Raw genomic sequence first — 23,973 nt, forward strand, 5'->3', positions numbered from 1 at the left:
GTCCTCCTCCTCCTCAACAACACACTAGATGTCCTCCTCCTCCTCCTCAACAACAACAACAACAACGAACTTGTAAAAAACACATTTTCTTTAAAGAAAACAAAACACACAGATGACAGTCTGATTTCCCATCAGCTTTACAGGCAACAGTATCTGAGGTCGATAGCCCTCCCTTGTGCAGAGGAGCCCAGAAGCCAGCCTTCAAGAGCAAACGAACAAACACTTCGGTGACTGCAAAGTGGGGCCAAGTGGGCTCATCCTGGAGTTGAACCCAGGACCTCTCACACCCTCAGCAAGAATCATACCCCTAGACCAACGAGCCAAGTTAACGGAGGGCGTCGCAGTTTCTGCTGGGCAAGCGCGTAACTGCTTTGGGGCAGACCGGGAGACCTACGCTCACTGACTGATAGCATGGACTGTAGCGCTGACGTGTCTTTCCAGAATGGTAACGCCATCCCCAGTGAGACAGCACTGAGAGCATGGTTCAGCAGGCCCGCAAACAACTGAAAAGAATGCCTCTCCTTTGGTGCAGCTCAGGAGTACACGTTCAGCAAAGGTCTCCATAACAAGCCGGCAAACCACATTTCGTCCTCCTCCTCCTCAACAACACACTACATGTCCTCCACCTCCTCCTCAACAACAACAACAACAACAACGAACTTGTAAAAAACACATTTTCTTTAAAGAAAACAAAACACACAGATGACAGTCTGACTTCCCATCAGCTATACGGGCAACAGTATCTGAGGTCGATAGCCATCCCTTGTGCAGAGGAGCCCAGAAGCCAGCCTTCAAGAGCAAACGAACAAACACTTCGGTGACTGCAAAGTGGGGCCAAGTGGGCTTGTCCTGGAGTTGAACCCAGGGCCTCTCACACCCTCAGCAAGAATCATACCCCTAGACCAACGAGCCAAGTTAACGGAGGGTGTCGCAGTTTCTGCTGGGCAAGCGCGTAACTGCTTTGGGGCAGACCGGGAGACCTACGCTCACTGACTGATAGCATGGACTGTAGCGCTGACGTGTCTTTCCAGAATGGTAACGCCATCCCCAGTGAGACAGCACTGAGAGCATGGTTCAGCAGGCCCGCAAACAACTGAAAAGAATGCCTCTCCTTTGGTGCAGCTCAGGAGTACACGTTCAGCAAAGGTCTCCATAACAAGCCGGCAAACCACATTTCGTCCTCCTCCTCCTCAACAACACACTACATGTCCTCCTCCTCCTCAACAACAACAACGAACTTGTAAAATACACATTTTCTTTAAAGAAAACAAAACACACAGATGACAGTCTGATTTCCCATCAGCTACACAGCCAACAGTATCTGAGGTTGAAAGACCTCCCTGGTGCAGAGGAGCCCAGAAGCCAAGCATCGAGAGAGAACAAACGAATGCTTCAGAGAATGCAAAGCAGGGCCAAGCGGGCTCGTCCGGGAGTTGAACCCGGGACCTCTCGCACCCTAAGCGAGAATCATACCCCTAGACCAACGAGCCAAGTTAACGGAGCGTGTCGCAGTTTCTGCTGGGCAAGCGCGTAACTGCTTTGGGGCAGACCGGGAGACCTACGCTCACTGACTGATAGCATGGACTGTAGCGCTGACGTATCTTTCCAGAATGGTAACGCCATCCCCAGTGAGACAGCACTGAGAGCATGGTTCAGCAGGCCCGCAAACAACTGAAAAGAATGCCTCTCCTTTGGTGCAGCTCAGGAGTACACGTTCAGCAAAGGTCTCCATAACAAGCCGGCAAACCACATTTCGTCCTCCTCCTCCTCAACAACACACTACATGTCCTCCTCCTCCTCCTCAACAACAACAACAACAACAACGAACTTGTAAAAAACACATTTTCTTTAAAGAAAACAAAACACACAGATGACAGTCTGATTTCCCATCAGCTTTACAGGCAACAGTATCTGAGGTCGATAGCCCTCCCTTGTGCAGAGGAGCCCAGAAGCCAGCCTTCAAGAGCAAACGAACAAACACTTCGGTGACTGCAAAGTGGGGCCAAGTGGGCTCGTCCTGGAGTTGAACCCAGGGCCTCTCACACCCTCAGCAAGAATCATACCCCTAGACCAACGAGCCAAGTTAACGGAGGGTGTCGCAGTTTCTGCTGGGCAAGCGCGTAACTGCTTTGGGGCAGACCGGGAGACCTACGCTCACTGACTGATAGCATGGACTGTAGCGCTGACGTGTCTTTCCAGAATGGTAACGCCATCCCCAGTGAGACAGCACTGAGAGCATGGTTCAGCAGGCCCGCAAACAACTGAAAAGAATGCCTCTCCTTTGGTGCAGCTCAGGAGTACACGTTCAGCAAAGGTCTCCATAACAAGCCGGCAAACCACATTTCGTCCTCCTCCTCCTCAACAACACACTACATGTCCTCCACCTCCTCCTCAACAACAACAACAACAACAACAACGAACTTGTAAAAAACACATTTTCTTTAAAGAAAACAAAACACACAGATGACAGTCTGATTTCCCATCAGCTATACGGGCAACAGTATCTGAGGTCGATAGCCCTCCCTTGTGCAGAGGAGCCCAGAAGCCAGCCTTCAAGAGCAAACGAACAAACACTTCGGTGACTGCAAAGTGGGGCCAAGTGGGCTTGTCCTGGACTTGAACCCAGGGCCTCTCACACCCTCAGCAAGAATCATACCCCTAGACCAACGAGCCAAGTTAACGGAGAGTGTCGCAGTTTCTGCTGGGCAAGCGCGTAACTGCTTTGGGGCAGACCGGGAGACCTACGCTCACTGACTGATAGCATGGACTGTAGCGCTGAAGTGTCTTTCCAGAACGGTAACCGTATCCCCAGTGAGACAGCACTGAGAGCATGGTTCAGCAGGCCCGCAAACAACTGAAAAGAATGCCTCTCCTTTGGTGCAGCTCAGGAGTACACGTTCAGCAAAGGTCTCCATAACAAGCCGGCAAACCACATTTCGTCCTCCTCCTCCTCAACAACACACTACATGTCCTCCTCCTCCTCAACAACAACAACGAACTTGTAAAAAACACATTTTCTTTAAAGAAAACAAAACACACAGATGACAGTCTGATTTCCCATCAGCTTTACAGGCAACAGTATCTGAGGTCGATAGCCCTCCCTTGTGCAGAGGAGCCCAGAAGCCAGCCTTCAAGAGCAAACGAACAAACACTTCGGTGACTGCAAAGTGGGGCCAAGTGGGCTTGTCCTGGAGTTGAACCCAGGGCCTCTCACACCCTCAGCAAGAATCATACCCCTAGACCAACGAGCCAAGTTAACGGAGGGTGTCGCAGTTTCTGCTGGGCAAGCGCGTAACTGCTTTGGGGCAGACCAGGAGACCTACGCTCACTGACTGATAGCATGGACTGTAGCGCTGACGTGTCTTTCCAGAATGGTAACGCCATCCCCAGTGAGACAGCACTGAGAGCATGGTTCAGCAGGCCCGCAAACAACTGAAAAGAATGCCTCTCCTTTGGTGCAGCTCAGGAGTACACGTTCAGCAAAGGTCTCCATAACAAGCCGGCAAACCACATTTCGTCCTCCTCCTCCTCAACAACACACTACATGTCCTCCACCTCCTCCTCAACAACAACAACAACAACAACGAACTTGTAAAAAACACATTTTCTTTAAAGAAAACAAAACACACAGATGACAGTCTGACTTCCCATCAGCTATACGGGCAACAGTATCTGAGGTCGATAGCCCTCCCTTGTGCAGAGGAGCCCAGAAGCCAGCCTTCAAGAGCAAACGAACAAACACTTCGGTGACTGCAAAGTGGGGCCAAGTGGGCTTGTCCTGGAGTTGAACCCAGGGCCTCTCACACCCTCAGCAAGAATCATACCCCTAGACCAACGAGCCAAGTTAACGGAGAGTGTCGCAGTTTCTGCTGGGCAAGCGCGTAACTGCTTTGGGGCAGACCGGGAGACCTACGCTCACTGACTGATAGCATGGACTGTAGCGCTGAAGTGTCTTTCCAGAACGGTAACCGTATCCCCAGTGAGACAGCACTGAGAGCATGGTTCAGCAGGCCCGCAAACAACTGAAAAGAATGCCTCTCCTTTGGTGCAGCTCAGGAGTACACGTTCAGCAAAGGTCTCCATAACAAGCCGGCAAACCACATTTCGTCCTCCTCCTCCTCAACAACACACTACATGTCCTCCACCTCCTCCTCAACAACAACAACAACAACAACGAACTTGTAAAAAACACATTTTCTTTAAAGAAAACAAAACACACAGATGACAGTCTGACTTCCCATCAGCTATACGGGCAACAGTATCTGAGGTCGATAGCCCTCCCTTGTGCAGAGGAGCCCAGAAGCCAGCCTTCAAGAGCAAACGAACAAACACTTCGGTGACTGCAAAGTGGGGCCAAGTGGGCTTGTCCTGGAGTTGAACCCAGGGCCTCTCACACCCTCAGCAAGAATCATACCCCTAGACCAACGAGCCAAGTTAACGGAGAGTGTCGCAGTTTCTGCTGGGCAAGCGCGTAACTGCTTTGGGGCAGACCGGGAGACCTACGCTCACTGACTGATAGCATGGACTGTAGCGCTGAAGTGTCTTTCCAGAACGGTAACCGTATCCCCAGTGAGACAGCACTGAGAGCATGGTTCAGCAGGCCCGCAAACAACTGAAAAGAATGCCTCTCCTTTGGTGCAGCTCAGGAGTACACGTTCAGCAAAGGTCTCCATAACAAGCCGGCAAACCACATTTCGTCCTCCTCCTCCTCAACAACACACTACATGTCCTCCTCCTCCTCAACAACAACAACGAACTTGTAAAAAACACATTTTCTTTAAAGAAAACAAAACACACAGATGACAGTCTGATTTCCCATCAGCTTTACAGGCAACAGTATCTGAGGTCGATAGCCCTCCCTTGTGCAGAGGAGCCCAGAAGCCAGCCTTCAAGAGCAAACGAACAAACACTTCGGTGACTGCAAAGTGGGGCCAAGTGGGCTTGTCCTGGAGTTGAACCCAGGGCCTCTCACACCCTCAGCAAGAATCATACCCCTAGACCAACGAGCCAAGTTAACGGAGGGTGTCGCAGTTTCTGCTGGGCAAGCGCGTAACTGCTTTGGGGCAGACCAGGAGACCTACGCTCACTGACTGATAGCATGGACTGTAGCGCTGACGTGTCTTTCCAGAATGGTAACGCCATCCCCAGTGAGACAGCACTGAGAGCATGGTTCAGCAGGCCCGCAAACAACTGAAAAGAATGCCTCTCCTTTGGTGCAGCTCAGGAGTACACGTTCAGCAAAGGTCTCCATAACAAGCCGGCAAACCACATTTCGTCCTCCTCCTCCTCAACAACACACTACATGTCCTCCACCTCCTCCTCAACAACAACAACAACAACAACGAACTTGTAAAAAACACATTTTCTTTAAAGAAAACAAAACACACAGATGACAGTCTGACTTCCCATCAGCTATACGGGCAACAGTATCTGAGGTCGATAGCCCTCCCTTGTGCAGAGGAGCCCAGAAGCCAGCCTTCAAGAGCAAACGAACAAACACTTCGGTGACTGCAAAGTGGGGCCAAGTGGGCTTGTCCTGGAGTTGAACCCAGGGCCTCTCACACCCTCAGCAAGAATCATACCCCTAGACCAACGAGCCAAGTTAACGGAGAGTGTCGCAGTTTCTGCTGGGCAAGCGCGTAACTGCTTTGGGGCAGACCGGGAGACCTACGCTCACTGACTGATAGCATGGACTGTAGCGCTGAAGTGTCTTTCCAGAACGGTAACCGTATCCCCAGTGAGACAGCACTGAGAGCATGGTTCAGCAGGCCCGCAAACAACTGAAAAGAATGCCTCTCCTTTGGTGCAGCTCAGGAGTACACGTTCAGCAAAGGTCTCCATAACAAGCCGGCAAACCACATTTCGTCCTCCTCCTCCTCAACAACACACTACATGTCCTCCACCTCCTCCTCAACAACAACAACAACAACAACGAACTTGTAAAAAACACATTTTCTTTAAAGAAAACAAAACACACAGATGACAGTCTGACTTCCCATCAGCTATACGGGCAACAGTATCTGAGGTCGATAGCCCTCCCTTGTGCAGAGGAGCCCAGAAGCCAGCCTTCAAGAGCAAACGAACAAACACTTCGGTGACTGCAAAGTGGGGCCAAGTGGGCTTGTCCTGGAGTTGAACCCAGGGCCTCTCACACCCTCAGCAAGAATCATACCCCTAGACCAACGAGCCAAGTTAACGGAGAGTGTCGCAGTTTCTGCTGGGCAAGCGCGTAACTGCTTTGGGGCAGACCGGGAGACCTACGCTCACTGACTGATAGCATGGACTGTAGCGCTGAAGTGTCTTTCCAGAACGGTAACCGTATCCCCAGTGAGACAGCACTGAGAGCATGGTTCAGCAGGCCCGCAAACAACTGAAAAGAATGCCTCTCCTTTGGTGCAGCTCAGGAGTACACGTTCAGCAAAGGTCTCCATAACAAGCCGGCAAACCACATTTCGTCCTCCTCCTCCTCAACAACACACTACATGTCCTCCTCCTCCTCAACAACAACAACGAACTTGTAAAAAACACATTTTCTTTAAAGAAAACAAAACACACAGATGACAGTCTGATTTCCCATCAGCTTTACAGGCAACAGTATCTGAGGTCGATAGCCCTCCCTTGTGCAGAGGAGCCCAGAAGCCAGCCTTCAAGAGCAAACGAACAAACACTTCGGTGACTGCAAAGTGGGGCCAAGTGGGCTTGTCCTGGAGTTGAACCCAGGGCCTCTCACACCCTCAGCAAGAATCATACCCCTAGACCAACGAGCCAAGTTAACGGAGGGTGTCGCAGTTTCTGCTGGGCAAGCGCGTAACTGCTTTGGGGCAGACCAGGAGACCTACGCTCACTGACTGATAGCATGGACTGTAGCGCTGACGTGTCTTTCCAGAATGGTAACGCCATCCCCAGTGAGACAGCACTGAGAGCATGGTTCAGCAGGCCCGCAAACAACTGAAAAGAATGCCTCTCCTTTGGTGCAGCTCAGGAGTACACGTTCAGCAAAGGTCTCCATAACAAGCCGGCAAACCACATTTCGTCCTCCTCCTCCTCAACAACACACTACATGTCCTCCACCTCCTCCTCAACAACAACAACAACAACAACGAACTTGTAAAAAACACATTTTCTTTAAAGAAAACAAAACACACAGATGACAGTCTGACTTCCCATCAGCTATACGGGCAACAGTATCTGAGGTCGATAGCCCTCCCTTGTGCAGAGGAGCCCAGAAGCCAGCCTTCAAGAGCAAACGAACAAACACTTCGGTGACTGCAAAGTGGGGCCAAGTGGGCTTGTCCTGGAGTTGAACCCAGGGCCTCTCACACCCTCAGCAAGAATCATACCCCTAGACCAACGAGCCAAGTTAACGGAGAGTGTCGCAGTTTCTGCTGGGCAAGCGCGTAACTGCTTTGGGGCAGACCGGGAGACCTACGCTCACTGACTGATAGCATGGACTGTAGCGCTGAAGTGTCTTTCCAGAACGGTAACCGTATCCCCAGTGAGACAGCACTGAGAGCATGGTTCAGCAGGCCCGCAAACAACTGAAAAGAATGCCTCTCCTTTGGTGCAGCTCAGGAGTACACGTTCAGCAAAGGTCTCCATAACAAGCCGGCAAACCACATTTCGTCCTCCTCCTCCTCAACAACACACTACATGTCCTCCTCCTCCTCCTCAACAACAACAACAACAACAACGAACTTGTAAAAAACACATTTTCTTTAAAGAAAACAAAACACACAGATGACAGTCTGATTTCCCATCAGCTTTACAGGCAACAGTATCTGAGGTTGATAGCCCTCCCTTGTGCAGAGGAGCCCAGAAGCCAGCCTTCAAGAGCAAACGAACAAACACTTCGGTGACTGCAAAGTGGGGCCAAGTGGGCTCGTCCTGGAGTTGAACCCAGGGCCTCTCACACCCTCAGCAAGAATCATACCCCTAGACCAACGAGCCAAGTTAACGGAGGGTGTCGCAGTTTCTGCTGGGCAAGCGCGTAACTGCTTTGGGGCAGACCGGGAGACCTACGCTCACTGACTGATAGCATGGACTGTAGCGCTGAAGTGTCTTTCCAGAACGGTAACCGTATCCCCAGTGAGACAGCACTGAGAGCATGGTTCAGCAGGCCCGCAAACAACTGAAAAGAATGCCTCTCCTTTGGTGCAGCTCAGGAGTACACGTTCAGCAAAGGTCTCCATAACAAGCCGGCAAACCACATTTCGTCCTCCTCCTCCTCAACAACACACTACATGTCCTCCACCTCCTCCTCAACAACAACAACAACAACAACGAACTTGTAAAAAACACATTTTCTTTAAAGAAAACAAAACACACAGATGACAGTCTGACTTCCCATCAGCTATACGGGCAACAGTATCTGAGGTCGATAGCCCTCCCTTGTGCAGAGGAGCCCAGAAGCCAGCCTTCAAGAGCAAACGAACAAACACTTCGGTGACTGCAAAGTGGGGCCAAGTGGGCTTGTCCTGGAGTTGAACCCAGGGCCTCTCACACCCTCAGCAAGAATCATACCCCTAGACCAACGAGCCAAGTTAACGGAGAGTGTCGCAGTTTCTGCTGGGCAAGCGCGTAACTGCTTTGGGGCAGACCGGGAGACCTACGCTCACTGACTGATAGCATGGACTGTAGCGCTGAAGTGTCTTTCCAGAACGGTAACCGTATCCCCAGTGAGACAGCACTGAGAGCATGGTTCAGCAGGCCCGCAAACAACTGAAAAGAATGCCTCTCCTTTGGTGCAGCTCAGGAGTACACGTTCAGCAAAGGTCTCCATAACAAGCCGGCAAACCACATTTCGTCCTCCTCCTCCTCAACAACACACTACATGTCCTCCTCCTCCTCAACAACAACAACGAACTTGTAAAAAACACATTTTCTTTAAAGAAAACAAAACACACAGATGACAGTCTGATTTCCCATCAGCTTTACAGGCAACAGTATCTGAGGTCGATAGCCCTCCCTTGTGCAGAGGAGCCCAGAAGCCAGCCTTCAAGAGCAAACGAACAAACACTTCGGTGACTGCAAAGTGGGGCCAAGTGGGCTTGTCCTGGAGTTGAACCCAGGGCCTCTCACACCCTCAGCAAGAATCATACCCCTAGACCAACGAGCCAAGTTAACGGAGGGTGTCGCAGTTTCTGCTGGGCAAGCGCGTAACTGCTTTGGGGCAGACCAGGAGACCTACGCTCACTGACTGATAGCATGGACTGTAGCGCTGACGTGTCTTTCCAGAATGGTAACGCCATCCCCAGTGAGACAGCACTGAGAGCATGGTTCAGCAGGCCCGCAAACAACTGAAAAGAATGCCTCTCCTTTGGTGCAGCTCAGGAGTACACGTTCAGCAAAGGTCTCCATAACAAGCCGGCAAACCACATTTCGTCCTCCTCCTCCTCAACAACACACTACATGTCCTCCACCTCCTCCTCAACAACAACAACAACAACAACGAACTTGTAAAAAACACATTTTCTTTAAAGAAAACAAAACACACAGATGACAGTCTGACTTCCCATCAGCTATACGGGCAACAGTATCTGAGGTCGATAGCCCTCCCTTGTGCAGAGGAGCCCAGAAGCCAGCCTTCAAGAGCAAACGAACAAACACTTCGGTGACTGCAAAGTGGGGCCAAGTGGGCTTGTCCTGGAGTTGAACCCAGGGCCTCTCACACCCTCAGCAAGAATCATACCCCTAGACCAACGAGCCAAGTTAACGGAGAGTGTCGCAGTTTCTGCTGGGCAAGCGCGTAACTGCTTTGGGGCAGACCGGGAGACCTACGCTCACTGACTGATAGCATGGACTGTAGCGCTGAAGTGTCTTTCCAGAACGGTAACCGTATCCCCAGTGAGACAGCACTGAGAGCATGGTTCAGCAGGCCCGCAAACAACTGAAAAGAATGCCTCTCCTTTGGTGCAGCTCAGGAGTACACGTTCAGCAAAGGTCTCCATAACAAGCCGGCAAACCACATTTCGTCCTCCTCCTCCTCAACAACACACTACATGTCCTCCTCCTCCTCCTCAACAACAACAACAACAACAACGAACTTGTAAAAAACACATTTTCTTTAAAGAAAACAAAACACACAGATGACAGTCTGATTTCCCATCAGCTTTACAGGCAACAGTATCTGAGGTTGATAGCCCTCCCTTGTGCAGAGGAGCCCAGAAGCCAGCCTTCAAGAGCAAACGAACAAACACTTCGGTGACTGCAAAGTGGGGCCAAGTGGGCTCGTCCTGGAGTTGAACCCAGGGCCTCTCACACCCTCAGCAAGAATCATACCCCTAGACCAACGAGCCAAGTTAACGGAGGGTGTCGCAGTTTCTGCTGGGCAAGCGCGTAACTGCTTTGGGGCAGACCGGGAGACCTACGCTCACTGACTGATAGCATGGACTGTAGCGCTGACGTGTCTTTCCAGAATGGTAACGCCATCCCCAGTGAGACAGCACTGAGAGCATGGTTCAGCAGGCCCGCAAACAACTGAAAAGAATGCCTCTCCTTTGGTGCAGCTCAGGAGTACACGTTCAGCAAAGGTCTCCATAACAAGCCGGCAAACCACATTTCGTCCTCCTCCTCCTCAACAACACACTACATGTCCTCCACCTCCTCCTCAACAACAACAACAACAACAACAACGAACTTGTAAAAAACACATTTTCTTTAAAGAAAACAAAACACACAGATGACAGTCTGATTTCCCATCAGCTATACGGGCAACAGTATCTGAGGTCGATAGCCCTCCCTTGTGCAGAGGAGCCCAGAAGCCAGCCTTCAAGAGCAAACGAACAAACACTTCGGTGACTGCAAAGTGGGGCCAAGTGGGCTTGTCCTGGACTTGAACCCAGGGCCTCTCACACCCTCAGCAAGAATCATACCCCTAGACCAACGAGCCAAGTTAACGGAGAGTGTCGCAGTTTCTGCTGGGCAAGCGCGTAACTGCTTTGGGGCAGACCGGGAGACCTACGCTCACTGACTGATAGCATGGACTGTAGCGCTGAAGTGTCTTTCCAGAACGGTAACCGTATCCCCAGTGAGACAGCACTGAGAGCATGGTTCAGCAGGCCCGCAAACAACTGAAAAGAATGCCTCTCCTTTGGTGCAGCTCAGGAGTACACGTTCAGCAAAGGTCTCCATAACAAGCCGGCAAACCACATTTCGTCCTCCTCCTCCTCAACAACACACTACATGTCCTCCTCCTCCTCCTCAACAACAACAACAACAACAACGAACTTGTAAAAAACACATTTTCTTTAAAGAAAACAAAACACACAGATGACAGTCTGATTTCCCATCAGCTTTACAGGCAACAGTATCTGAGGTTGATAGCCCTCCCTTGTGCAGAGGAGCCCAGAAGCCAGCCTTCAAGAGCAAACGAACAAACACTTCGGTGACTGCAAAGTGGGGCCAAGTGGGCTCGTCCTGGAGTTGAACCCAGGGCCTCTCACACCCTCAGCAAGAATCATACCCCTAGACCAACGAGCCAAGTTAACGGAGGGTGTCGCAGTTTCTGCTGGGCAAGCGCGTAACTGCTTTGGGGCAGACCGGGAGACCTACGCTCACTGACTGATAGCATGGACTGTAGCGCTGACGTGTCTTTCCAGAATGGTAACGCCATCCCCAGTGAGACAGCACTGAGAGCATGGTTCAGCAGGCCCGCAAACAACTGAAAAGAATGCCTCTCCTTTGGTGCAGCTCAGGAGTACACGTTCAGCAAAGGTCTCCATAACAAGCCGGCAAACCACATTTCGTCCTCCTCCTCCTCAACAACACACTACATGTCCTCCACCTCCTCCTCAACAACAACAACAACAACAACAACGAACTTGTAAAAAACACATTTTCTTTAAAGAAAACAAAACACACAGATGACAGTCTGATTTCCCATCAGCTATACGGGCAACAGTATCTGAGGTCGATAGCCCTCCCTTGTGCAGAGGAGCCCAGAAGCCAGCCTTCAAGAGCAAACGAACAAACACTTCGGTGACTGCAAAGTGGGGCCAAGTGGGCTTGTCCTGGACTTGAACCCAGGGCCTCTCACACCCTCAGCAAGAATCATACCCCTAGACCAACGAGCCAAGTTAACGGAGAGTGTCGCAGTTTCTGCTGGGCAAGCGCGTAACTGCTTTGGGGCAGACCGGGAGACCTACGCTCACTGACTGATAGCATGGACTGTAGCGCTGAAGTGTCTTTCCAGAACGGTAACCGTATCCCCAGTGAGACAGCACTGAGAGCATGGTTCAGCAGGCCCGCAAACAACTGAAAAGAATGCCTCTCCTTTGGTGCAGCTCAGGAGTACACGTTCAGCAAAGGTCTCCATAACAAGCCGGCAAACCACATTTCGTCCTCCTCCTCCTCAACAACACACTACATGTCCTCCTCCTCCTCCTCAACAACAACAACAACAACAACGAACTTGTAAAAAACACATTTTCTTTAAAGAAAACAAAACACACAGATGACAGTCTGATTTCCCATCAGCTTTACAGGCAACAGTATCTGAGGTCGATAGCCCTCCCTTGTGCAGAGGAGCCCAGAAGCCAGCCTTCAAGAGCAAACGAACAAACACTTCGGTGACTGCAAAGTGGGGCCAAGTGGGCTTGTCCTGGAGTTGAACCCAGGGCCTCTCACACCCTCAGCAAGAATCATACCCCTAGACCAACGAGCCAAGTTAACGGAGGGTGTCGCAGTTTCTGCTGGGCAAGCGCGTAACTGCTTTGGGGCAGACCGGGAGACCTACGCTCACTGACTGATAGCATGGACTGTAGCGCTGACGTGTCTTTCCAGAATGGTAACGCCATCCCCAGTGAGACAGCACTGAGAGCATGGTTCAGCAGGCCCGCAAACAACTGAAAAGAATGCCTCTCCTTTGGTGCAGCTCAGGAGTACACGTTCAGCAAAGGTCTCCATAACAAGCCGGCAAACCACATTTCGTCCTCCTCCTCCTCAACAACACACTACATGTCCTCCTCCTCCTCCTCAACAACAACAACAACAACAACGAACTTGTAAAAAACACATTTTCTTTAAAGAAAACAAAACACACAGATGACAGTCTGATTTCCCATCAGCTTTACAGGCAACAGTATCTGAGGTCGATAGCCCTCCCTTGTGCAGAGGAGCCCAGAAGCCAGCCTTCAAGAGCAAACGAACAAACACTTCGGTGACTGCAAAGTGGGGCCAAGTGGGCTCGTCCTGGAGTTGAACCCAGGGCCTCTCACACCCTCAGCAAGAATCATACCCCTAGACCAACGAGCCAAGTTAACGGAGGGTGTCGCAGTTTCTGCTGGGCAAGCGCGTAACTGCTTTGGGGCAGACCGGGAGACCTACGCTCACTGACTGATAGCATGGACTGTAGCGCTGACGTGTCTTTCCAGAATGGTAACGCCATCCCCAGTGAGACAGCACTGAGAGCATGGTTCAGCAGGCCCGCAAACAACTGAAAAGAATGCCTCTCCTTTGGTGCAGCTCAGGAGTACACGTTCAGCAAAGGTCTCCATAACAAGCCGGCAAACCACATTTCGTCCTCCTCCTCCTCAACAACACACTACATGTCCTCCACCTCCTCCTCAACAACAACAACAACAACAACAACGAACTTGTAAAAAACACATTTTCTTTAAAGAAAACAAAACACACAGATGACAGTCTGATTTCCCATCAGCTATACGGGCAACAGTATCTGAGGTCGATAGCCCTCCCTTGTGCAGAGGAGCCCAGAAGCCAGCCTTCAAGAGCAAACGAACAAACACTTCGGTGACTGCAAAGTGGGGCCAAGTGGGCTTGTCCTGGACTTGAACCCAGGGCCTCTCACACCCTCAGCAAGAATCATACCCCTAGACCAACGAGCCAAGTTAACGGAGAGTGTCGCAGTTTCTGCTGGGCAAGCGCGTAACTGCTTTGGGGCAGACCGGGAGACCTACGCTCACTGACTGATAGCATGGACTGTAGCGCTGAAGTGTCTTTCCAGAACGGTAACCGTATCCCCAGTGAGACAGCACTGAGAGCATGGTTCAGCAGGCCCGCAAACAACTGAAAAGAATGCCTCTCCTTTGGTGCAGCTCAGGAGTACACGTTCAGCAAAGGTCTCCATAACAAGCCGGCAAACCACATTTCGTCCTCCTCCTCCTCAACAACACACTACATGTCCTCCTCCTCCTCCTCAACAACAACAACAACAACAACGAACTTGTAAAAAACACATTTTCTTTAAAGAAAACAAAACACACAGATGACAGTCTGATTTCCCATCAGCTTTACAGGCAACAGTATCTGAGGTCGATAGCCCTCCCTTGTGCAGAGGAGCCCAGAAGCCAGCCTTCAAGAGCAAACGAACAAACACTTCGGTGACTGCAAAGTGGGGCCAAGTGGGCTCGTCCTGGAGTTGAACCCAGGGCCTCTCACACCCTCAGCAAGAATCATACCCCTAGACCAACGAGCCAAGTTAACGGAGGGTGTCGCAGTTTCTGCTGGGCAAGCGCGTAACTGCTTTGGGGCAGACCGGGAGACCTACGCTCACTGACTGATAGCATGGACTGTAGCGCTGACGTGTCTTTCCAGAATGGTAACGCCATCCCCAGTGAGACAGCACTGAGAGCATGGTTCAGCAGGCCCGCAAACAACTGAAAAGAATGCCTCTCCTTTGGTGCAGCTCAGGAGTACACGTTCAGCAAAGGTCTCCATAACAAGCCGGCAAACCACATTTCGTCCTCCTCCTCCTCAACAACACACTACATGTCCTCCACCTCCTCCTCAACAACAACAACAACAACAACAACGAACTTGTAAAAAACACATTTTCTTTAAAGAAAACAAAACACACAGATGACAGTCTGATTTCCCATCAGCTATACGGGCAACAGTATCTGAGGTCGATAGCCCTCCCTTGTGCAGAGGAGCCCAGAAGCCAGCCTTCAAGAGCAAACGAACAAACACTTCGGTGACTGCAAAGTGGGGCCAAGTGGGCTCGTCCTGGACTTGAACCCAGGGCCTCTCACACCCTCAGCAAGAATCATACCCCTAGACCAACGAGCCAAGTTAACGGAGAGTGTCGCAGTTTCTGCTGGGCAAGCGCGTAACTGCTTTGGGGCAGACCGGGAGACCTACGCTCACTGACTGATAGCATGGACTGTAGCGCTGAAGTGTCTTTCCAGAACGGTAACCGTATCCCCAGTGAGACAGCACTGAGAGCATGGTTCAGCAGGCCCGCAAACAACTGAAAAGAATGCCTCTCCTTTGGTGCAGCTCAGGAGTACACGTTCAGCAAAGGTCTCCATAACAAGCCGGCAAACCACATTTCGTCCTCCTCCTCCTCAACAACACACTACATGTCCTCCTCCTCCTCAACAACAACAACGAACTTGTAAAATACACATTTTCTTTAAAGAAAACAAAACACACAGATGACAGTCTGATTTCCCATCAGCTACACAGCCAACAGTATCTGAGGTTGAAAGACCTCCCTGGTGCAGAGGAGCCCAGAAGCCAAGCATCGAGAGAGAACAAACGAATGCTTCAGAGAATGCAAAGCAGGGCCAAGCGGGCTCGTCCGGGAGTTGAACCCGGGACCTCTCGCACCCAAAGCGAGAATCATACCCCTAGACCAACGAGCCAAGTTATCTGACAGTGTCACAGTTTCTGCTGGGCAAGCGCGTAACTGCTTTGGGGCAGACCGGGAGACCTACGCTCACTGACTGATAGCATGGACTGTAGCGCTGACGTGTCTTTCCAGAATGGTAACGCCATCCCCAGTGAGACAGCACTGAGAGCATTTTTCAGCAGGCCCGCAAACAACTGAAAAGAATGCCTCTCCTTTGGTGCAGCTCAGGAGTACACGTTCAGCAAAGGTCTCCATAACAAGCCGGCAAACCACATTTCGTCCTCCTCCTCCTCAACAACACACTAGATGTCCTCCTCCTCCTCCTCAACAACAACAACAACAACGAACTTGTAAAAAACACATTTTCTTTAAAGAAAACAAAACACACAGATGACAGTCTGATTTCCCATCAGCTTTACAGGCAACAGTATCTGAGGTCGATAGCCCTCCCTTGTGCAGAGGAGCCCAGAAGCCAGCCTTCAAGAGCAAACGAACAAACACTTCGGTGACTGCAAAGTGGGGCCAAGTGGGCTCATCCTGGAGTTGAACCCAGGGCCTCTCACACCCTCAGCAAGAATCATACCCCTAGACCAACGAGCCAAGTTAACGGAGGGTGTCGCAGTTTCTGCTGGGCAAGCGCGTAACTGCTTTGGGGCAGACCGGGAGACCTACGCTCACTGACTGATAGCATGGACTGTAGCGCTGACGTGTCTTTCCAGAATGGTAACGCCATCCCCAGTGAGACAGCACTGAGAGCATGGTTCAGCAGGCCCGCAAACAACTGAAAAGAATGCCTCTCCTTTGGTGCAGCTCAGGAGTACACGTTCAGCAAAGGTCTCCATAACAAGCCGGCAAACCACATTTCGTCCTCCTCCTCCTCAACAACACACTACATGTCCTCCACCTCCTCCTCAACAACAACAACAACAACAACGAACTTGTAAAAAACACATTTTCTTTAAAGAAAACAAAACACACAGATGACAGTCTGACTTCCCATCAGCTATACGGGCAACAGTATCTGAGGTCGATAGCCCTCCCTTGTGCAGAGGAGCCCAGAAGCCAGCCTTCAAGAGCAAACGAACAAACACTTCGGTGACTGCAAAGTGGGGCCAAGTGGGCTTGTCCTGGAGTTGAACCCAGGGCCTCTCACACCCTCAGCAAGAATCATACCCCTAGACCAACGAGCCAAGTTAACGGAGAGTGTCGCAGTTTCTGCTGGGCAAGCGCGTAACTGCTTTGGGGCAGACCGGGAGACCTACGCTCACTGACTGATAGCATGGACTGTAGCGCTGACGTGTCTTTCCAGAATGGTAACGCCATCCCCAGTGAGACAGCACTGAGAGCATGGTTCAGCAGGCCCGCAAACAACTGAAAAGAATGCCTCTCCTTTGGTGCAGCTCAGGAGTACACGTTCAGCAAAGGTCTCCATAACAAGCCGGCAAACCACATTTCGTCCTCCTCCTCCTCAACAACACACTACATGTCCTCCACCTCCTCCTCAACAACAACAACAACAACAACGAACTTGTAAAAAACACATTTTCTTTAAAGAAAACAAAACACACAGATGACAGTCTGACTTCCCATCAGCTATACGGGCAACAGTATCTGAGGTCGATAGCCCTCCCTTGTGCAGAGGAGCCCAGAAGCCAGCCTTCAAGAGCAAACGAACAAACACTTCGGTGACTGCAAAGTGGGGCCAAGTGGGCTTGTCCTGGAGTTGAACCCAGGGCCTCTCACACCCTCAGCAAGAATCATACCCCTAGACCAACGAGCCAAGTTAACGGAGAGTGTCGCAGTTTCTGCTGGGCAAGCGCGTAACTGCTTTGGGGCAGACCGGGAGACCTACGCTCACTGACTGATAGCATGGACTGTAGCGCTGAAGTGTCTTTCCAGAACGGTAACCGTATCCCCAGTGAGACAGCACTGAGAGCATGGTTCAGCAGGCCCGCAAACAACTGAAAAGAATGCCTCTCCTTTGGTGCAGCTCAGGAGTACACGTTCAGCAAAGGTCTCCATAACAAGCCGGCAAACCACATTTCGTCCTCCTCCTCCTCAACAACACACTACATGTCCTCCACCTCCTCCTCAACAACAACAACAACAACAACAACGAACTTGTAAAAAACACATTTTCTTTAAAGAAAACAAAACACACAGATGACAGTCTGACTTCCCATCAGCTATACGGGCAACAGTATCTGAGGTCGATAGCCCTCCCTTGTGCAGAGGAGCCCAGAAGCCAGCCTTCAAGAGCAAACGAACAAACACTTCGGTGACTGCAAAGTGGGGCCAAGTGGGCTTGTCCTGGAGTTGAACCCAGGGCCTCTCACACCCTCAGCAAGAATCATACCCCTAGACCAACGAGCCAAGTTAACGGAGAGTGTCGCAGTTTCTGCTGGGCAAGCGCGTAACTGCTTTGGGGCAGACCGGGAGACCTACGCTCACTGACTGATAGCATGGACTGTAGCGCTGAAGTGTCTTTCCAGAACGGTAACCGTATCCCCAGTGAGACAGCACTGAGAGCATGGTTCAGCAGGCCCGCAAACAACTGAAAAGAATGCCTCTCCTTTGGTGCAGCTCAGGAGTACACGTTCAGCAAAGGTCTCCATAACAAGCCGGCAAACCACATTTCGTCCTCCTCCTCCTCAACAACACACTACATGTCCTCCTCCTCCTCCTCAACAACAACAACAACAACAACGAACTTGTAAAAAACACATTTTCTTTAAAGAAAACAAAACACACAGATGACAGTCTGATTTCCCATCAGCTTTACAGGCAACAGTATCTGAGGTCGATAGCCCTCCCTTGTGCAGAGGAGCCCAGAAGCCAGCCTTCAAGAGCAAACGAACAAACACTTCGGTGACTGCAAAGCAGGGCCAAGCGGGCTCGTCCGGGAGTTGAACCCGGGACCTCTCGCACCCAAAGCGAGAATCATACCCCTAGACCAACGAGCCAAGTTATCTGACAGTGTCACAGTTTCTGCTGGGCAAGCGCGTAACTGCTTTGGGGCAGACCGGGAGACCTACGCTCACTGACTGATAGCATGGACTGTAGCGCTGACGTGTCTTTCCAGAATGGTAACGCCATCCCCAGTGAGACAGCACTGAGAGCATGGTTCAGCAGGCCCGCAAACAACTGAAAAGAATGCCTCTCCTTTGGTGCAGCTCAGGAGTACACGTTCAGCAAAGGTCTCCATAACAAGCCGGCAAACCACATTTCGTCCTCCTCCTCCTCAACAACACACTACATGTCCTCCTCCTCCTCAACAACAACAACGAACTTGTAAAATACACATTTTCTTTAAAGAAAACAAAACACACAGATGACAGTCTGATTTCCCATCAGCTACACAGCCAACAGTATCTGAGGTTGAAAGACCTCCCTGGTGCAGAGGAGCCCAGAAGCCAAGCATCGAGAGAGAACAAACGAATGCTTCAGAGAATGCAAAGCAGGGCCAAGCGGGCTCGTCCGGGAGTTGAACCCGGGACCTCTCGCACCCTAAGCGAGAATCATACCCCTAGACCAACGAGCCAAGTTAACGGAGCGTGTCGCAGTTTCTGCTGGGCAAGCGCGTAACTGCTTTGGGGCAGACCGGGAGACCTACGCTCACTGACTGATAGCATGGACTGTAGCGCTGACGTATCTTTCCAGAATGGTAACGCCATCCCCAGTGAGACAGCACTGAGAGCATGGTTCAGCAGGCCCGCAAACAACTGAAAAGAATGCCTCTCCTTTGGTGCAGCTCAGGAGTACACGTTCAGCAAAGGTCTCCATAACAAGCCGGCAAACCACATTTCGTCCTCCTCCTCCTCAACAACACACTACATGTCCTCCTCCTCCTCAACAACAACAACGAACTTGTAAAATACACATTTTCTTTAAAGAAAACAAAACACACAGATGACAGTCTGATTTCCCATCAGCTTTACAGGCAACAGTATCTGAGGTCGATAGCCCTCCCTTGTGCAGAGGAGCCCAGAAGCCAGCCTTCAAGAGCAAACGAACAAACACTTCGGTGACTGCAAAGTGGGGCCAAGTGGGCTCGTCCTGGAGTTGAACCCAGGGCCTCTCGCACCCTAAGCGAGAATCATACCCCTAGACCAACGAGCCAAGTTAACGGAGGGTGTCGCAGTTTCTGCTGGGCAAGCGCGTAACTGCTTTGGGGCAGACCGGGAGACCTACGCTCACTGACTGATAGCATGGACTGTAGCGCTGAAGTGTCTTTCCAGAACGGTAACCGTATCCCCAGTGAGACAGCACTGAGAGCATGGTTCAGCAGGCCCGCAAACAACTGAAAAGAATGCCTCTCCTTTGGTGCAGCTCAGGAGTACACGTTCAGCAAAGGTCTCCATAACAAGCCGGCAAACCACATTTCGTCCTCCTCCTCCTCAACAACACACTACATGTCCTCCTCCTCCTCAACAACAACAACGAACTTGTAAAATACACATTTTCTTTAAAGAAAACAAAACACACAGATGACAGTCTGATTTCCCATCAGCTACACAGCCAACAGTATGTGAGGTTGAAAGACCTCCCTGGTGCAGAGGAGCCCAGAAGCCAAGCATCGAGAGAGAACAAACGAATGCTTCAGAGAATGCAAAGCGGGGCCAAGCGGGCTCGTCCTGGAGTTGAACCCAGGGCCTCTCACACCCTCAGCAAGAATCATACCCCTAGACCAACGAGCCAAGCTAATAGGCAATATTGCATGTTCTCCTGGGCAAGCACATAACTGCTTGAGGCAGACCCTCACCTGATCACCACATGTGGTTACACTTTAAGAAGGGGTGAGTTTAAGGTCATCGGTAACATCACAAAGGTTGGCAGCATTTTACATGAATATGTAAAGTTAAAAACACACACTACATGTAAATAAGCCATACTACTTGTTTAGTGTATGTAAGCTCGTTCTGTAATCATACATCATCCATACTAGTATTTAATAATTGAATTAACTATACACAAACTACTTGGTCAATTCACTCTTGTTACCGTGTAATTACAGTGCAAGTAAATTGTAATAATTGTAGCGTTGTATATTGGGCCATATTTTACATGTAACTATATATTTCATATTTGTCCAATTAATGTACATTTGTTTTTTTTGTTTTTTAGCTGGTACCAAAACATTGGACTCTGGAACTAAAAGGTCGGAAATTGGAAGAACTATTAATGACAAATGAATGACCGCTGATACAAGTAAATAGTGTTTCCTCAAATCTAAAGTGAGACCTTTTTGAATGAATCTGTAATACATGCCCTAAACAGAATGAGAACATGGATCCATCATGCCTTGTTACCACTGTGCAGGCTGGTGGTGGTGGTGTAATGGTGTGGGGGATGTTTTCTTGGCACACTTTATGCCCCTTAGTGCCAATTGGGCATCGTTTAAATGCCACGGCCTACCTGAGCATTGTTTCTGACCATGTCCATCCCTTTATGACCACCATGTACCCATCCTCTGATGGCTACTTCCAGCAGGATAATGCACCATGTCACAAAGGTCGAATCATTTCAAATTGGTTTCTTGAACATGACAATGAGTTCACTGTACTAAACTGGCCCCCACAGTCACCAGATCTCAACCCAATAGAGCATCTTTGGGATGTGGTGGAACGGGAGCTTCGTGCCCTGGATGTGCATCCCACAAATCTCCATCAATTGCAAGATGCTATCCTATCAATATGGGCCAACATTTCTAAAGAATGCTTTCAGCACCTTGTTGAATCAATGCCACGTAGAATTAAGGCAGTTCTGAAGGCAAAAGGGGGTCAAACACCAAGTGAGTACCAAGTGAAATCTATTAAAGTATTGAAGTATCCCAATGTTTTAAGTTACACTTCATGTATACATGTGTTTGGAAGTTTATCAAAATATATTCTACCAGTATATTTAGAATGCAACATTTTTGCAGTCTAATATATTCACAGTATACAATACATGCAATATGAGATTGTTGTGTATTTAGCAGTATACTAAATGTATATTATAAGGGGACATATATGTATGCATTTTTATATATTTAGTATAAAATACATGTGTAGATGTTACAGTATATTTGCATATAATTATAGATATATTAAAAACAAGTTTACATATAATTCTGAATATACTTAAGTTATATTAAGCAATATTTGTATTGTATAATATAGTGTATTTGACCATATTTCTGTATCAAGTGACAGTGCAATTGATATTTAAAAGAATATTTTCACCATATATTATAAAATGGTATGCACATTTATAAAACATATTAATACATTAAAATACATTTCATATTTCAGAATAATATATATTTTTAAATATTTTATTTTTGTAAGGGTATCTTCCATAAATGCAGTTTTACCAAACAAAGGAAAACCAGGAAAGGTTGGTGGAGGAGATTACGCAGTTTTGGCAGCCCATTCTGAAACCCACTGCAGAATATATTCTGGCAGGAGGTCTGATTAAAATACTGGAAAATCTTCAATCAAAGTCAAGAAATGTGTCAAAAGGCTTCCAGTTTCCTTTCCTGCCATGAGAAGTATGCTGATTTCAGAACCTCTATGAAGTAGATTCCTTATTTTTCAAAAAATAAGTAATGGTTATTTTTTTCATTGTTTCCTCAATATATTAATAATAAACTGTTTTATTTTTTTCTGCAAAATAAGTAAAGTTTACTTATTTATTTCTGGTTCCTGTTTTTTTTTTTTTTAAATAAGTAATGGTTATTTATTTTTATCTTTCTTGTTTATTACTTTTTCTGTGAATTCTGATTCTAGTAGTATGAAGAAATAAGTAATAGTTACTCATTCCTTATTTCTGTTTCCCTGTTTTTTCACAAAATAAGTAATGGTTATTTCAAAAATCCCTGTTTACAAATGTAAGGACTTATAGGACAACAGCATTACATACAGATAGATAACATACATTAGTTATTATGGTAACAAGTGTCCATTATAAACAATCTATTAACAAATTATTGATTATGTTATTGTTATATGATTATTACAAATTATAAATATATTAGACATTTTTATTTAAACATTTTTGCTATACTATGTAGTTTGCATGTTCTCCCCGTGTCCACGTGGGTTTCCTCCCACCGTCCAAAGACATGTGGGTTAGGTTAATTGGCTTCTCTAAATTGCCCTGTATGTGGGTGTGTCTGCGTGTGTGTGTGTGTGTGTGTGTGTGTGTTGCCCAGCGATGGACTGGGGTCCCGTCCTGGGTGTATTCCTGCCTTGTGCCCTTTGCCTGCCGGGATCAGTGCTCGGCGACCTTCGCCAGGATAACTGGTTTCAAAAATGGATGGATAATAGCAGCAATTAACTGGCATGGCAGTTAATGATAATAGATTGATATCGATGTGCAAATGTCATGTTATTATACCCTTTATTAAATATGTTATTAAATACCTTAAAACATATTATAGCAAAAAAGTTTAAAAATGTCTAATATATTTATAATTTGTAAAATTAATCATATAATAATAACATAACATGTTAATAGATTGTTTATAATGGACACTTAAAATAAAGCATTACCATTATTCTTAATACATGGATACAAGATAATCAACAACATGGGAGGGCTTGAGAATCTGCTATGGCTTTGTGCAAGGAAATTTGGCACTGAATAAATGTTGGCTACAGCAAACATGCGCTGCTGTACAGGCTGACAGAGACACTGTGATGCATTTCTTCAATGAGTGATGCTTACTTAATCTTTATTTCCATTTCCCAGTTTAAGGACACTTATCTCTACAGCATTACTTCAGTAGTTCACGCAGCCCCCTATAGAAGTCAGCGGAAGATGTAGTGATTGAAGTAATGGAGGTATCTTGGCCTGTACACACTTGGCAGAGGGAACGACAGCCTGGCCATGGAACACCTACCCCCAGCTCCATCTTGAGATTAGCGAGAGGCAGCAGTGATGCAGCGCTATGGAGCCTACAGCGCAGGGAAGGGACTTAATGCGTGGTATCTCTGATGTAGTGCTTGTGTGTTTTTCAGGTCTTTTCTATAATGTGCTTTCTGTATTGTCATAAACCCCTGGCACTTTTTGTCACTGTTACTCTATATTGTTTTGCATTACATTCATAAAGAAAATAAAACGAAAAATCTCTAATAGTGTGTGTCTCAATGGTTGTGTTTGTTCATACATCGATAAAAAACGTTTGGAAATACTATGAAAAGTAAAATGTAGATAACAAATAAGTAATCATAAGTTATTTCTGTGTCCTATTCTGTAAAAAATAAGAAATGATTAGTCCTACTTATTAAGTGGTCACTGAACAGTGTGCTCTCTGTCAAAAGCCAGCTTTTGGGCTCCTCTGCACAAGAGGGCTTTTGACCTCAGATGCTGTTGCCTGTGCAGCTGAAGGGAAATCA

The 23,973-nt window shown here is 48.5% G+C and overlaps 4 non-coding genes across 4 annotated transcripts; all 4 read right to left on the bottom strand.

Moving 5' to 3' along the window:
* Positions 1 to 1,418: 1,418 nt before the first annotated feature.
* On the bottom strand, positions 1,419 to 1,490 carry trnap-agg (transfer RNA proline (anticodon AGG)). Its single transcript has one exon. It is a non-coding gene; the product is annotated as a tRNA-Pro (tRNA).
* Positions 1,491 to 15,533: 14,043 nt separating this feature from the next.
* On the bottom strand, positions 15,534 to 15,605 carry trnap-ugg (transfer RNA proline (anticodon UGG)). Its single transcript has one exon. It is a non-coding gene; the product is annotated as a tRNA-Pro (tRNA).
* Positions 15,606 to 18,483: 2,878 nt separating this feature from the next.
* Positions 18,484 to 18,555, bottom strand: trnap-ugg (transfer RNA proline (anticodon UGG)). The gene has a single exon. It is a non-coding gene; the product is annotated as a tRNA-Pro (tRNA).
* A 506-nt stretch (positions 18,556 to 19,061) lies between these two features.
* trnap-agg (transfer RNA proline (anticodon AGG)) lies at positions 19,062 to 19,133 on the bottom strand. The gene has a single exon. It is a non-coding gene; the product is annotated as a tRNA-Pro (tRNA).
* Between the last annotated feature and the right edge of the window lie 4,840 nt (positions 19,134 to 23,973).

The sequence above is a fragment of the Amia ocellicauda genome, chromosome 2, assembly GCF_036373705.1.
Source record: "Amia ocellicauda isolate fAmiCal2 chromosome 2, fAmiCal2.hap1, whole genome shotgun sequence".
In the NCBI taxonomy this organism is placed as follows: domain Eukaryota; kingdom Metazoa; phylum Chordata; class Actinopteri; order Amiiformes; family Amiidae; genus Amia; species Amia ocellicauda.